This window comes from Blennius ocellaris, assembly GCF_963422515.1.
Source record: "Blennius ocellaris genome assembly, chromosome: 22".
Classification (NCBI taxonomy): domain Eukaryota; kingdom Metazoa; phylum Chordata; class Actinopteri; order Blenniiformes; family Blenniidae; genus Blennius; species Blennius ocellaris.
The window spans coordinates 19,791,190-19,808,305 of record NC_137671.1 but is presented as its reverse complement, the minus strand read 5'-3'; positions in this window follow the sequence as shown (position 1 = coordinate 19,808,305).

Here is a 17,116-nt window from a genome sequence, read left to right as displayed (position 1 = left end):
TAAATCTGACTGTAGATTCAGACGGTCTGCTGAGGATCAGAGGCAGACTGAAGCTAGATGATCTAAGTGACCAAGAAAAGCATCCAATCATTCTTCCAGTCAATCACCATGTGTCATAAAACACTCTCCTTTGATCTCCTTTGATCTCCATGAGGTGCCTCTCTCATCTGAATTGAATCTACAGGAGGTAATGAGACATTGATGGACTCTGCTGCTCTCTGATTATGTAACTAAACAACAAAATCAATGGGCCAATGGATAACGAGTCTGACTACGGATCAGGAGACTGCAGGTTCAACTCCTGGCTGGCTCGTAGATTTAAACAAAAGTCAATACAAACATAACATTCTTTCATGTTTCAAGTGAATAAAATCCACTGTTTGGAACCATAACAAGCTCCCATGAGGTTGATCAAAAACTTATCAGTGATTAAATCAACAGGTATGGACTCTTTCTCCAAACATCCAGGCTCATGTAGAACAGGCTGTATGGTTAGTGGTACAGTGGTAAACCAGCTCATATAGAGCAGTCTGTAATCTGCCTTTTGTTTCCCTCCTCTCCTCACCTCATGTTGTCCTTCTTACCCTCAAACTTTCTATGCTATTTTGTTGTACCTGTTAAAATGACAATAAAAAGATTCTGAGTTGAAAAGGAGCAGGAAGAGCGCCCCCTGATGACGGAAGGAAAAGCTTACAGCACCTGGTATTCCCAGTCAGTCTCCCATCCAAGTACTAACCAAAGAAGGTCTGGTATCCATAACTGTCTCTCTGTATCGTTCCCAACACAGTTTGGCTGTCCAGCAGGTGGAACCATCGTTCTACTTCCATTCAGTTCTACTTTTCAATATATTTTATGAGTTGGGTTGCAAAGACTGCTGCACAGAGCTCTGCTATGACTGGTTAGTTAGCTTCGGTTTTTACAACCCCCCCCTTTCTGGTCCAGTAGTGTGAGCTTTCCCTTCGATTCTACCAATCTGACCTGGACGCCTTGCTTGGTTTCCCAGCTGAGGTATACCACAGCTCCAAAGCTCTTGTCACTTCCATCTGAGAATGTTATTCCCCAAGGTTTTCCAACCCAGCCAGCTGATGTGAGGCTTCTATGGAACGTGATCTGGCCAAGATGCACATATTCCTCAAACAAGTTGAGGGCATCCCTCCAGAGGTCTCCAGAAAGGGGCTTGTCCCGAGTGTCTCGGGTCATACTTCCACCTCCAGCCTCTTGGAATGCTTTCCTGACAAGTATGGCTCCTTTCACCTTGATGGGTGTAACCAAGCCAATCAGATCATAGAGGCTAGCCACTTGGCTTAATAGCTCTCTTCTGGTCAGTGGGTCAGGAGTCTTTCTCTTTCTTTTCAAGAAGGTCTTGGCCTGTTCTTGTTTTCTTTCTCCTTCTTGAGAAGTTGATTGAGGATATTATGTAAATCTGGTCCTTGTCTTGGCGAGATGATTTGAGAAAAAAGGAATGATTAAAATCACCTTAATTTAATCAAAAGGATGGTTTTACTTTGTTGGGATCTCACAAGACCACAGAGAGTTTGTTCATTTCCAAGGAAAGACATTTTTCATTTGTCATGATGCAGTCATAACATGTGAATTCTGACTCAGGAATGTGACTTTTGCCACTGAGATCATCCATTAATCATCGATCAGTAACAACCATTAGTCATGTTTTCAAGCCTCGTTGGTGCAGTAGGCAGAGCGTCAGTCTCATAATCTGAAGGTTGTGAGTTCGAGCCTCACACGGGGCAACAGGTTTAGCTCATTTGCTCAGTGTTGAACGAGAACAGTAGAAAGTCTGATCACTTTCAAAAACCACAGACAATCCAGTGATTTAAGTCAAATGTATCACTGAACGTATTAATTCAATATCAGCCTTATTTACACATTTCAAAGCAGGAAGAATAGTAAAAGTACAAATGGTGGTATTCAACAGTAAACATCAAGAGAAAAAGCGTCTTGTCATGCAGGGTAAGTAACCACAACCACTGCATGAATGATTGAGACCAAAGAGAAGCAGAATGTTCAGCATCTTAGCAAGTTTTCCTGGAGAAAGATTCTTTCCTGAACGGTTCCATTATTTCTTGCAATAGTGATTGTTGGTCAGTATTTGTGAGACTCACAACAAAGACACTTTGGAGGTTTATTCCAGGTTGATTTCAGACGAGCCTGATTGACAACAAATGCCACAGTAAATGTGTTTTCAGTGTAAATTCAACTCTAAAAAGATCCTTCCTTCCTGTTGCTGTTGCTTACGGCCATACCACCCTGAACACACCTGATCTCTTCTGATCCTGGAAGCTAAGCAGGGTAGGGCCTGGTCACTACTTAGATGGGAACAGCTCATGACCCCCCAAGTCCCTGTTGCTGGTCTTGGGGTTGAGCAGAATCCTGGATCAGAGGATTTTATGGGCTTGTGCCACCTGCTGGCCAGTTAATGTCACAACACTTTCTTTTAATGTAATTTCAGCTCATTGAAGGAGATTTATTATGTATTCATCCAGGACAATATAATTCAGGGGATTGATTTCATCCCTTTAACAATATATTCTGAAGTCTTACATCTTAATGGAGAAGGCCAGAGGATTCCAATTTACCAGTCACATTTGATCTCCAACAGATCAGAACTTTTGTAACTCAAGACAGATTCTTTTCAGGTCTTGTTCTCCTATTATGTGATTCTTTAAGATCTGTCTGGAGACACTGTTTTCACACTCACTACATTTTTACTGAGAATAACACACATTTTAAATGCCAACAACATTTTTATTAAGTGCATTTAGTATACTGAAACCATTATGTATTTACACAAGCATTTATTGTTTTGATATGAAATAATAACTACTATAAATTTACAAATACAATATAACAATAGTTAACAATGTAAAAGATTTACTGTTTAAGATTACATTTGTTAATGTCAGAAAATGTGAAGGCAAATTTACAAATAACAAACATAATTAAAGCTGCAAGCAGCATTGGTCGGGACCTCGAGATTGCCCGTCGGGGGGGTGGCTATGAACGGTTAATTAAAAAAAAATATTATTTAAGCAAAAAATAAATAAATAAAAAATGTGTACTTTTATTTTGAAAAAACGGCGTCGGAACCAGCTAATTAGCTAGTGATTTGTGACCGCAGCACCCCCATTAGGCCACCTACCAAATTTCAGCTCAATCGAACAATGTTTACTAGCATGCTAACGGGCATGCTATGCCGCAAGCTAGCGGATACACCTGAAAATCTCAGTGTGGTACTCCCCAGGATGCCCCGATCCCAAATCTGGTCTTACTTCAATTCTAGTGTGAATGACACTGCACTTATGGAACAATAAAGGTTTTTCAAAAACTTCCACCGACATGAATTATATGGCCTCAGGCCAGGCCTCCTACGGAGGTCAGTGTGTTACATGAGACTGACCTGGTGGAGTGCCGGGCCTAGGAGGCCCGGCCTTTGTCTGCGTGAACGAAGGTGTGAATGATGCATCAATGAAGGTTTTTCACAAACTTTCACCGACATGAATTACATGTCTCAGGCCAGACCTCGTACAGGTTTTGCATGTCCTCATGACAGGAGAACATGAGACATGAGAGTGAGGTCAGGTCACATGAGAGTAACCTAACCTGAGAATGACTGGTGAGGTCACTCTCAGGTCAAACTGCAGGATATGACAGGCTGTCAATCACACAGCAGTGATGAGCCTGAAGCTACAGGAAGCTGCCCATATATGGAGTGATGCACTGACCAATCACAGTGGAGAATTTCACAGCTGCGCCGAGCGCGGACACTCTGACGTCAGAGTGAGACAGAGAGGATTATTAGGGACCTCGCCAACGGCTGGGCCCTAGGCCCAGCCAACGGCAGGTCTCTTTTGGATTTCGTCGTCGCCAAAAGTGCGGGCCCTCCGAAGGAGGGCCCGCACTCATCCAGGACCTCCCCTGACCCTCTCAGAGTGGCCGCGCCCCCGAAGGGGGCGCGGCCACTACCTGGTGGCGAAATTATATATTGTATTTCGAATGTTTCTTATTATTAGGGACCTCGCCATCGGCTGGGCCCTAGGCCCAGCCAACGGCAGGTCTCTTTTGGATTTCGTCGTCGCCAAAAGTGTGGGGCCTCCGGAGGAGGCCCCACACTCATCCGGTTGCTCTCATGACCCCCTCAGAGTGGCCGACGCCCCCGGAGGGGGCGTCGGCCACTACCTGGTGGCGAAATTCTATATTGTATTTCGAATGTTTCTTCTTCTTATTATTTTTCCGCTTTCTTTTCCGTTGCGCTCATATTTGACCCCCTAGACACGCTCAAAAACTCACCAAATTTGGCAGGCTCGTGAAAATTCGCATAGAGCCGGTGACCATGTCAAAACATTCCATGAAAATCCAAAAATGGCTCTCTAGCGCCACCTAGAAAATTGCAATCGCCCGCCACGGTCCGTAGGAATGTCGTAGAGAAATGTCGCGAATACGAAACTTCTTCGTCTACTCGAGCCCTACGACTCACGCGCTCTAACTTTTGACCTAACTCCAACAGGAAGCCGGCTATTTGCCTTTCAAAGTAAGGTGTTCACCCAAAAAAGGCAAAAAAAGGCAGAAACGGAAAATCTAAACCATCATAGGGCGAAGGTCGTATCGGTTAAATTGAGATATACAAAAATAGAGGAGATTGTTTACTACAATAATTTAGAGGGAATTTTTCTTACCTAGTCCAGTTTAATTTTTATTAGCCGTCCAAGCTCCCCACCCCCTAATCGCCTTTTTGGCTCCTGTCATCCATTAACATGGGGAAACCGAAAATTCTCCCACAAAATCAACGATTTTAAACTCCCCGAACTACTCTTAACTGCTTGCAAACCGTAACTCTCAGCCACAAACCGAGGGCATCGCCACGCTCACGAGACCCTGCCGAACAAGAGGATGTAACATATGTGGGGAAAATTCCAAAACAAGTCCCCAGAATGACGAGTTAAAGCGACACAGTAACATTTTTCTCGTCCGAAATCTTAACACTATAGCGGATGGAGCCAAATCTGCCGTTCCTGCCAAACAGCGCCCCCTGGTGTCCAAAGTTTACCTCCGACTGCTTCCAAGCGTACACCGTCTTAAAGAGGACAAAAATTCCTACAAAAGTATGGTATTTTTATCCACATACTCCCCCGATAAGTATAGATTAAGAGCACTTGTTCGCAAAATCTTTGAATATAATCCTCCCTGTCTCACTCTGACGTCAGAGTGTCCGCGCTCGGTGCAGCTGTGAAATTCTCCACTGTGATTGGTCAGTGCATCACTCCATATATGGGCAGCTTCCTGTAGCTTCAGGCTCATCACTGCTGTGTGATTGACAGCCTGTCATATCCTGCAGTTTGACCTGAGAGTGACCTCACCAGTCATTCTCAGGTCAGGTTACTCTCATGTGACCTGACCTCACTCTCATGTCTCATGTTCTCCTGTCATGAGGACATGCAAAACCTGTATGAGACCTGGCCTGAGACATGTAATTCATGTCGGTGGAAGTTTGTGAAAAACCTTCATTGATGCATCATTCACACCTTCGTTCACGCCGACAAAGGCCGGACCTCCTAGGCCCGGCACTCCACCAGGTCACTCTCATGTCCCACACTGACCTCTGTAGGAGGCTTGGCCTGAGGCCATGTAATTCATGTCGGTGGAAGTTTTTGAAAAACCTTTATTGTGCCATAAGTGCTGTGTCTTTTACACTACAATTGAAGTAAGACCAGATTCAGGATCGGGGCCATCTGGGGAGTACCTAACAGACATTTTCAGGCAGCTCGGCTAGCTTGCGGCTTAGCATGCCTGCTAGCATGGTCGCAAACATTGTCTGATTGAGCCGAAATTTGGTAGGTAGCCTAATGGGGTTGCTGCGATCACAAATCACTAGCTAATTAGCTGGTTTTGACGCCGTTTTTTCAAAATAAAAGTCTTTTTTTTTTTTTTTTTTTTTTTTTTACTTAAAAAATTGTCTTTTTTATTAACCGTTCATAGCCACCCCCCCGACGGGCAGTCTCGAGGTCCCGACCAATGCTGCTTGCAGCTTTAATTATTATATATTTAGGGACCTCGCCAACGGCTGGGCCCTAAGCCCAGCCAACGGCAGGTCTCTTTTGGAATTCGTCGTCGCCAAAAGTGTGGGGCCTCCGCAGGAGGCCCCACACTCATCCAGAACTCTCCTGACCCCCTCAGAGTGGCCGCGCCCCCGAAGGGGGCGCGGCCACTACCTGGTGGCGAAATTGTATATTGTATTTCGAATGTTTCTTTTTCTTTTTCCTATTATATTTTTTTTGCACCTAAAAATTCGTCGATCGCCTCAAATTTGACCCCCTAAACACACTCAAAAACTCACCAAATTTGGCACGCTCGTCAAGACTCGCGAAAATGCGAAGACTGTGTCAGAAAATCCCCACTAAGTCCAAAAATGCCTCTCTAGCGCCACCTAGAAAATTGCAATCGCCCGCCACGGTCCGCAGGAATGTCGTAGAGAAATGTCGCGAATACGAAATTTGTTCGTCTACTCGAGCCCTACGACGCATGCGCTCTAACTTTTGACCTAACTCCAACAGGAAAGCCGCTATTTGCCTTTCAATGTAAGGTGTTCGCCCAAAAAAGGGAAAAAAAGGCAGAAACGGAAAATTTAACTCCTCATAGGGCGAAGGTCGCATCGGTTAAATTGAGATATACAAAAATAGAGGAGATTGTTTACTACTGAACTCTAGAGGGAAATTTTCTTACCTAGTCCAGTTTAATTTTTATTAGCCGTCCAAGCTCCCCACCCCCTAATCGCCTTTTTGGCTCCTGTCATCCATTAACATGGGGAAACCGAAAATTCTCCCTCAAAATCTACGATTTAAAACTCCCCGAACTACTCTTAACTGTTTGCAAACCGTGACTCTCAGCCACAAACCGAGGGCATCGCCACGTACACGAGACCCTGCCGAACAAGAGGATGTAACATATGTGGGGAAAATTCCACAACAAGTCCCCAGAATGACGAGTTAAAGCGACACAGTAACATTTTTTTCATTCTACATTTTTACATTGAATCCTGATGGGAGATATCCGGCGTTGTCGCCAAACAGCGCACCCTGGTGTCCAAAGTTTACCTCCGACTGCTTCCAAACCCACACATTCTGAAAGAGAACAAAAATCCCTACAAAACTATGGTATTTTTATCCACATACTCCCCCGATAAGTATAGATTAAGAGCAGTTGTTCGCAAAATCTTTGAATATAATCCTCTCTGGCTCACTCTGCCGTCAGAGTGTCCGCGCTCGGTGCAGCTGTGAAATTCTCCACTGTGATTGGTCAGTGCATCACTCCATATATGGGCAGCTTCCTGTAGCTTCAGGCTCATCACTGCTGTGTGATTGACAGCCTGTCATATCCTGCAGTTTGACCTGAGAGTGACCTCAGCAGTCATTCTCAGGTCAGGTTACTCTCATGTGACCTGACCTCACTCTCATGTCTCATGTTCTCCTGTCATGAGGACATGCAAAACCTGTACGAGGTCTGGCCTGAGACATGTAATTCATGTCGGTGAAAGTTTGTGAAAAACCTTTATTGCATCATTCACACCTTCGTTCACGCCGACAAAGGCCGGGCCTCCTAGGCCCGGCACTCCACCAGGTCAGTCTCATGTCCCACACTGACCTCTGTAGGAGGCTTGGCCTGAGGCCATGTAATTCATGTCGGTGGAAGTTTTTGAAAAACCTTTATTGTTCCATAAGTGCAGTGTCATTCACACTACAATTGAAGTAAGACCAGATTCACGATCGGGGCCATCTGAGGAGTACCCAACAGACATTTTCAGGCAGCTCGGCTAGCTTGCGGCTTAGCATGCCTGTTAGCATGCGAGCAAGCATTGTCCGATTGAGCCGAAATTTGGTAGGTAGCCTAATGGGGGTGCTGCAATCACAAATCACTAGCTAATTAGCTGGTTTTGACGCCGTTTTTTCAAAATAAAAGTCTTTTTTTTTTTTTTTTTTTTTTTTAAATTAAAAAATTGTCTTTTTTATTAACCGTTCATAGCCACCCCCCCGACGGGCAGTCTCGAGGTCCCGACCAATGCTGCTTGCAGCTTTAATTTTTTTCTTTTCCGTTGCGCTCATATTTGACCCCCTAGCCACGCTCAAAAACTCACTAAATTTGGAAGACTCGTAAAAAATCGCATAGAGCTGGTGACCATGTCAAAACATTCCAGGAAAGTCAAAAAATGGCTCTCTAGCGCCACCTAGAAAATTGCAATCGCCCACCACGGTCCGTAAGAATGTCGTAGAGAAATGTCGCGAATACGAAACTTCTTCGTCTACTCGAGCCCTACGACTCACGCGCTCTAACTTTTGACCTAACTCCAACAGGAAGGCCGCTATTTGCCTTTCAAAGTAAGGTGTTCACCCAAAAAAGGCAAAAAAAGGCTGAAACGGAAAATCTAAACCATCATAGGGCGAAGGTCGTATCGGTTAAACTGAGATATACAAAAATAGAGGAGATTGTTTACTACAAATATTTAGAGGGAATTTTTCTTACCTAGTCCAGTTTAATTTTTATTAGCCGTCCAAGCTCCCCACCCCCTAATCGCCTTTTTGGCTCCTGTCATCCATTAACATGGGGAGATGGAAAATTCTCCCCGAAAATCAACGATTTTAAACTCCCCGAACTACTCTTAACTGTTTGCAAACCGTGACTCTCAGCCACAAACCGAGGGCATCGCCACGACTGCGAGACCCTTCCGAACAAGAGGATGTAACATATGTGGGGAAAATTCCAAAACAAGTCCCCAGAATGACGAGTTAAAGCGACAGAGTAACATTTTTTCCGTTCTACATTTTTACATTGAATCCTGATGGGAGATATCCGGCGTTGTCGCCAAACAGCGCCCCCTGGTGTCCAAACTTTACCTCTGACTGCTTCCAAACCCACACAGTATTAAAGACGACAAAAATTCCTACAAAAGTATGGTACTTTTATCCACATACTCCCCCGATAAGTATAGATTAAGAGCAGTTGTTCGCAAAATCTTCTAATATAATCCTCTCTGCCTCACTCTGACGTCAGAGTGTCCGCGCTCGGCGCAGCTGTGAAATTCTCCACTGTGATTGGTCAGTGCATCACTCCATATATGGGCAGCTTCCTGTAGCTTCAGGCTCATCACTGCTGTGTGATTGACAGCCTGTCATATCCTGCAGTTTGACCTGAGAGTGACCTCAGCAGTCATTCTCAGGTCAGGTTACTCTCATGTGACCTGACCTCACTCTCATGTCTCATGTTCTCCTGTCATGAGGACATGCAAAACCTGTATGAGACCTGGCCTGAGACATGTAATTCATGTCGGTGGAAGTTTGTGAAAAACCTTCATTGATGCATCATTCACACCTTCGTTCACGCCGACAAAGGCCGGGCCTCCTAGGCCCGGCACTCCACCAGGTCACTCTCATGTCCCACACTGACCTCTGTAGGAGGCCTGGCCTGAGGCCATGTAATTCATGTCGGTGGAAGTTTTTGAAAAACCTTTATTGTGCCATAAGTGCTGTGTCTTTTACACTACAATTGAAGTAAGACCAGATTCAGGATCGGGGCCATCTGGGGAGTACCTAACAGACATTTTCAGGCAGCTCGGCTAGCTTGCGGCTTAGCATGCCTGCTAGCATGGTCGCAAACATTGTCTGATTGAGCCGAAATTTGGTAGGTAGCCTAATGGGGTTGCTGCGATCACAAATCACTAGCTAATTAGCTGGTTTTGACGCCGTTTTTTCAAAATAAAAGTACTAATTTTTTTTTTTTTTTTTTTTTGCTTAAATAATATTTTTTTTAATTAACCGTTCATAGCCACCCCCCCGACGGGCAATCTCGAGGTCCCGACCAATGCTGCTTGCAGCTTTAATATTAGAAGATTTTGCGAACAACTGCTCATAATCTATACTTATCGGGGGAGTATGTGGATAAAAATACCATACTTTTGTAGGAATTTTTGTCCTCTTTAAGATTGTGTACGTTTGGAAGCAGTCGGAGGTAAACTTTGGACACCAGGGTGCGCTGTTTGGCGACAACGCCGCATATCTCCCATCAGGATTCAATGTAAAAATGTAGAATGAAAAAAATGTTACTGTGCCGCTTTAACTCATCATTCTGGGGACTTGTTGTGGAATTTTCCCCACATATGTTACATCCTCTTGTTCGGCAGGGTCTCGCGGTAGTGGCGATGCCCTCGGTTTGTGGCTGAGAGTCACGGTTTGCAAACAGTTAAGAGTAGTTCGGGGAGTTTAAAATCGTAGATTTTGGGGGAGAATTTTCGGTTTCCCCATGTTAATGGATGACAGGAGCCAAAAAGGCGTTTAGGGGGTGGGGAGCTTGGACGGCTAATAAAAATTAAACTGGACTAGGTAAGAAAAATTCCCTCTAAATATTTGTAGTAAACAATCTCCTCTATTTTTGTATATCTCAATTTAACCGATACGACCTTCGCCCTATGATGGTTTAGATTTTCCGTTTCGGCCTTTTTTTGCCTTTTTTGGGTGAACACCTTACTTTGAAAGGCAAATAGCGGCCTTCCTGTTGGAGTTAGGTCAAAAGTTAGAGCGCGTGCGTCGTAGGGCTCGAGTAGACGAAGAAGTTTCGTATTCGCTGTTTTTCTCTACGACATTCCTACGGACCGTGGCGGGTGATTGCAATTTTCTAGGTGGCGCTAGAGAGCCATTTTTGGATTTTTTGGGAATTTTTTGACGTGAGATTGTGGACTGCCACACTTTTGACGAGTCTCCCAAATTTGGTGAGTTTTTGAGCGTGTTTAGGGGGTTCGGAGGGCCCGCACTTTTGGCGACGACGAAATCCAAAAGAGACCTGCCGTTGGCTGGGCCTAGGGCCCAGCCGTTGGCGAGGTCCCTAATTAAAGCTGCAAGCAGCATTGGTCGGGACCTCGAGACTGCCCGTCGGGGGGGTGGCTATGAACGGTTAATGAAAAAAAACATTATTTAAGCAAAAAAAAAAAAAAAAAAAAAATTAGTACTTTTATTTTGAAAAAACGGCGTCGGAACCAGCTAACTAGCTAGTGATTTGTGACCGCAGCACCCCCATTAGGCCACCTACCAAATTTCAGCTCAATCGAACAATGTTTACTAGCATGCTAACGGGCATGCTATGCCGCAAGCTAGCCGAGCTGCCTGAAAATGTCTGTTGGGTACTCCCCAGATGGCCCCGATCCTGAATCTGGTCTTACTTTAATTCTAGTGTAAAAGACACAGCACTTATGGCACAATAAAGGTTTTTCAAAAACTTCCACCGACATGAATTATATGGCCTCAGGCCAGGCCTCCTACGGAGGTCAGTGTGTGACATGAGACTGACCTGGTGGAGTGCCGGGCCTAGGAGGCCCGGCCTTTGTCGGCGGTGTACGAAGGTGTGAATGACGCAGCACTTATGGAACAGGAAAGGTTTTTCAAAAACTTCCACCGACATGAATGTGAGGGCCTTTGTCAGTTGTGTACGGATTACAAAAGGAAGCTGGCATTGGCCAGGCCTGCGGCCTGGCCTTTCGTAAACTGTGGCTCAAGCCCATCGGGGTGGCCACGATACTCTAGACCAGTTAATGATCATTTTTTATCTTTTAAAAAAAATAGTATTTTTTTAATTACTTTTATTTTGAAAAAAACGGCTCAAAACCAGCTAATTATGTAGTGATTCATGACCGCAGCGGCCCCATTAGGCCACCTACCAAATTTCAGCTCAATCGGATAATGTTTGTTAAAATGCTAACTGGCATGCTAGGCCTATGAGATCCTGAAAATGTCACTGAGATGCTCCCCCTCCCCCTCCCCCGGTCCCCGGAGCAGGATTGCGCAATCCTGCTGTAGATTTTCACAGCAGGTGCACGTCACTTTGATCGTTAACTGAGAGACCTAGAGTGGGACAGAGTGAAGATGAATTCCAGAACTTTCCAAACAACTGCTCTGAATCCATAGTTATCGGGGGAGTATGTGGATAAAAATACCATACTTTTGTAGGAATTTTTGTCCTCTTTCAGACGGTGTGGGTGTGGAAGCAGTCAGAGGTAAACTGTGGACACCAGGGGGCGCTGTTTGGCACTAACGGCAGATTGGGCTCCATCCGCTACAGTATTAAATTCTGGGGCGAAAAGAATGTTACTCTATCACTTTAACTCGTCATTCTGGGGACTTGTTTTGGAATTTTCCCCACATATGTTACATCCTCTTGTTCGGCAGGGTCTCGCGGGCATGGCGATGCCCTCGGGTTGTGGCTGGGAGTCACGGTTTGCAAACAGTTAAGAGTAGTTCGGGGAGTTTAAAATCGTTGATTTTCGGCGAGAATTTTCGGTTTCCCCATGTTAATGGATGACAGGAGCCAAAAAGGCGATTAGGGGGTGGGGAGCTTGGACGGCTAATAAAAATTTAACTGGACTAGGTAAGAAAAATTCCCTCTAAATATTTGTAGTAAACAATCTCCTCTATTTTTGTATATCTCAATTTAACCGATACGACCTTCGCCCTATGATGGTTTAGATTTTCCGTTTCGGCCTTTTTTTGCCTTTTTTGGGCGAACACCTTACTTTGAAAGGCAAATAGTGGCCTTCCTGTTGGAGTTAGGTCAAAAGTTAGAGCGCGTGAGTCGTAGGGGTCGAGTAGACGAAGAAGTTTCGTATTCGCTGTTTTTCTCTACGACATTCTTACGGACCGTGGCGGGTGATTGCAATTTTCTAGGTGGCGCTAGAGAGCCATTTTTGGATTTTTGGGGAATTTTTTGACGGGAGATTGTGGAGTGCCACACTTTTGACGAGTCTCCCAAATTTGGTGAGTTTTTGAGCGTGTTTAGGGGGTTCGGAGGGCCCGCACTTTTGGCGACGACGAAATCCAAAAGAGACCTGCCGTTGGTTGGGCCTAGGGCCCACCCGTTGGCGAGGTCCCTAAATACAACGATGTAATGCAAGACAAGTCACAATTAAAGCTGCAAGCAGCATTGGTCGGGACCTCGAGACTGTCCGTCGGGGGGGGGTGGCTATGAACGGTTAATAAAAAATTATATTATTTAAGTAAAAAAAAAAAAAAAAAAAAAAAATTGGACTTTTATTTTGAAAATGCGGGGTCAAAACCAGCTAATTAGCTAGTGGTTTGTGACCGTAGCGCTCCCATTAGGCCACCTACCAAATTTCAGCTCAATCGGACAATGTTTGGTAGCATGCTAATGTGCATGCTATGCCGCAAGCTAGCGGATACACCTGAAAAGCTCAGTGTGGTACTCCCCAGGTTGCCCCGATCCCGAATCTGGTCTTACTTCAATTCTAGTGTGAATGACACTGCACTTATGGAACAATAAAGGTTTTTCAAAAACTTCCACCGACATGAATTATATGGCCTCAGGCCAGGCCTCCTACGGAGGTCAATGTGGGACGATGGAGTGACCTGGTGGAGTGCCGGGCCTAGGAGGCCCGGCCTTTGTCGGCGGTGTAGAAAGGTGTGAATGACGCAGCACTTATGAAACATGAAAGGTTTTTCAAAAACTTCCACCGACATGAATTTGAGGGCCTTTGTCAGTTGTGTACGGATTACAAAAGGAACCTGGCCTTTAACAAACTGCTGCATAAGCCAGCAGGTCAGCCCATAGAGCAGCACTGTAATGTCCCTGGCTCTCAATGCTGTCAATCACACAGCAGTGATGAGCCTGAAGCTACAGGAAGCTGCCCATATATGGAGTGATGCACTGACCAATCACAGTGGAGAATTTCACAGCTGCACCGAGCGCGGACACTCTGACGGCAGAGTGAGCCAGAGAGGATTATATTCAAAGATTTTGCGAACAACTGCTCTTAATCTATACTTATCGGGGGAGTATGTGGATAAAAATACCATACTTTTGTAGGGATTTTTGTCCTCTTTCAGAATGTATGGGTTTGGAAGCAGTCGGAGGTAAACTTTGGACACCAGGGTGCGCTGTTTGGCGACAACGCCGGATATCTCCCATCAGGATTCAATGTAAAAATGTAGAACGAAGAAAATGTTACTGTGTCGCTTTAACTCGTCATTCTGGGGACTTGTTTTGGAATTTTCCCCACATATGTTACATCCTCTTGTTCGGCAGGGTCTCGCGGTAGTGGCGATGCCCTCGGTTTGTGGCTGAGAGTCACGGTTTGCAAACAGTTAAGAGTAGTTCGGGGAGTTTAAAATCGTTGATTTTCGGCGAGAATTTTCGGTTTCCCCATGTTAATGGATGACAGGAGCCAAAAAGGCGATTAGGGGGTGGGGAGCTTGGACGGCTAATAAAAATTAAACTGGACTAGGTAAGAAAATTTCCCTCTAGAGTTCAGTAGTAAACAATCTCCTCTATTTTTGTACATCTCAATTTAACCGATGCGACCTTCGCCCTATGATGGTTTAGATTTTCCGTTTCGGCCTTTTTTTGCCTTTTTTGGTTGAACACCTTACTTTGAAAGGCAAATAGCGGCCTTCCTGTTGGAGTTAGGTCAAAAGTTAGAGCGCGTGAGTCGTAGGGCTCGAGTAGACGAACAAATTTCGTATTCGCGACATTTCTCTACGACATTCCTACGGACCGTGGCGGGCGATTGCAATTTTCTAGGTGGCGCTAGAGAGCCATTTTTGGACTTTGTGGGGATTTTTTTTTATTTTATAAAATTTTTCGCCACTTCTGACGATCCTGCCAAATTTGGTGAGTTTTTGAGCGTGTTTAGGGGGTCAAATTAGAGCGCAAAGAGGCGTCAGGAGTCCCAAGAAAGAATAATAATAAGAAACATTCGAAATACAATATATAATTTCGCCACCAGGTAGTGGCCGCGCCCCCTTCGGGGGCGCGGCCACTCTGAGGGGGTCAGGAGAGTTCTGGATGTGTGTGGGGCCTCCTGCGGAGGCCCCACACTTTTGGCGACGACGAAATCCAAAAGAGACCTGCCGTTGGCTGGGCCTAGGGCCCACCCGTTGGCGAGGTCCCTAACTATTTAACAATGTACATATATACACTTTTCATTTTCTACAAACATACCAAATGGAGGTGTTAATCATTCCTCCTCTTCTCCACCACAGTTTTAAAATGTTCACAGCTGGTGTACACCACACCCTCAAAACCAGGCGTGGTGGATTTTCTTGTTGTTGGGCAAAAGGTAAACATCTTCTGGTTTCCACTTACGTTTTCTTTTGATGGCGTGTACCTTGTGCGCAGGCCACCACACTGCGGTACTCGACACGCCACACAGGGTTTGTTAGATTCCTTTGGCATGACGGTCTTGACGATGGGTGCAGGGGGGGGGGGGGGGGGGGGGGGACAAACACCTGACTGCTGGACGGCCCAGCAAACTGAATAGACGGTGCCCGAGGCTATGCTGGGACCACCAGCAGTATTGGTGCTGCTGAGACGGAGGTGGGATGTGGGAGGTGGTCCTGGTGGCCTTGGGCTGGATGGTCCACTTTGAAGGTCCTGCCACCGGCTCTGGTTCCTCAGGCTCCTCAAAGTCCAATCTGCAGATGTACAAAACAGACCATGAGGATTCAGGGACGTGGATTAGCCCTTTAACATCATTCAGAAGTAAAAATCATGCTCCCTGCCAAAGAGCACCTCGGCCTGCTGGTTCATGCGCTGGATCTGCCGGGCCTCCATGCACGTCGTGTGGCGCCCCTGGACACCAGCAACCTGGAGGGATTCCATCAGGAACACCTGAGAAACAAATGATGAAAAAAATATCTTATGTGTATCTGATGAATAATTTATAACCAAGTGGTGTAATGGTTAGCACTCTGGACTCTGAATCCAGTGATCTGAGTTCTAATCTCAGTGGAACCTGACTTTTCATGAACAAAAACACAATGTGAGTAGATCTCTATCCTGCACTGAGTGCAAACACTGAAAATAACCACTGACAGCAATAATGAGTCACAAGGAGTGACTCAATGAAGCCTCATGAACCACTTGTTTATTTTCTCACCACCAGATGGCACTGTTGGTTTGAAGGTTGACACTGAAGGACTGAAGCAGTGGAGTGTGTTTTAAACAGTGGTGGTCAGTCAGGGGCAGCAGGTCTAGCACTGCTAGCCCTGTCAAAAATGACTTTTCTTTTTTTTTTTCAATAATTAAAATGTGATTCTGAAATCTGTGTCTGGAATCAATTAGTGACTTTAGAAACTTTATCCAGAAGACGACTGGTTATCTTGTGTGGAGCTCAAATCTCCTATGTCCTCTAAACACATCACAGGTCCTTTCCTCTGCTGGGGCTAGCAGTAGCTTCATTGCTAACCTCTGATGGAAGCTGGACGCTGCTATTGGGTTAAAATGTTGAGTGACAGTATCATCAGCCAAGCAGATTCTGATGTGTTATTGACAGAACGCTTTAGGGCCAGCAGAGTTTCTAGTGCTGGTCTGGGTGTGGTCATTGAAATGAGCTTGACTGATTGGCTCATGGGCAGGAGGTGATGACTCTGTTATTATCTGCTATTCTGGAGTGATGGAGGCTAATTTAACATCAAGATCATGATACCATTGAAGACCTGCTTTGGGGAACTTTTTCAAGGTGCCTGTTTGCAGAAAAAAGGTAAATTGTGAGTAGAAGAAGACCGACACAGAAATGATGAGGAACTCAGACCAACAAAGGCTTTGTGCAGCATTTTACAGCAGGGTGATTTAATCTACAAGTGATGGTGATGCTAGTTAGTTTTTTACTTTCTCTGGATTAGATTGGAGCTGCTGTTGGCATTTGGTGGTGTTTTTGATTGTAAAGTGGTGTTTCCCATACAATGGTGCACACAGACAAAGTGTGCATGACAGTGGTGTGTAAACCTGTTGGAAACACTGGAGAATGATGTGATGGTGAAGCTGCTCAGTGGAGTCTTGATGTGTTGTGGTTGTTGATCAGCTGTCATGTTGGTGTGGATTAAGTCCTGATGCATAGTCGTGGCCTTACATTGGATTCTGATTGTGTATTTACTGTAGGACATAATGTGTGGGGGAGGGGGGTATTTTGTTACTGCTGGCCCTGACTGAAACTACTGGTTTTAAATGTTTGTTAAAGAGACATCAGAAAGTAAAGACAGTATTTCATGAAGCTTCATGTGGCCAGTATGGGGATTGAACCCATGACCTTGGTGTTATTAGCACCACACTCTGA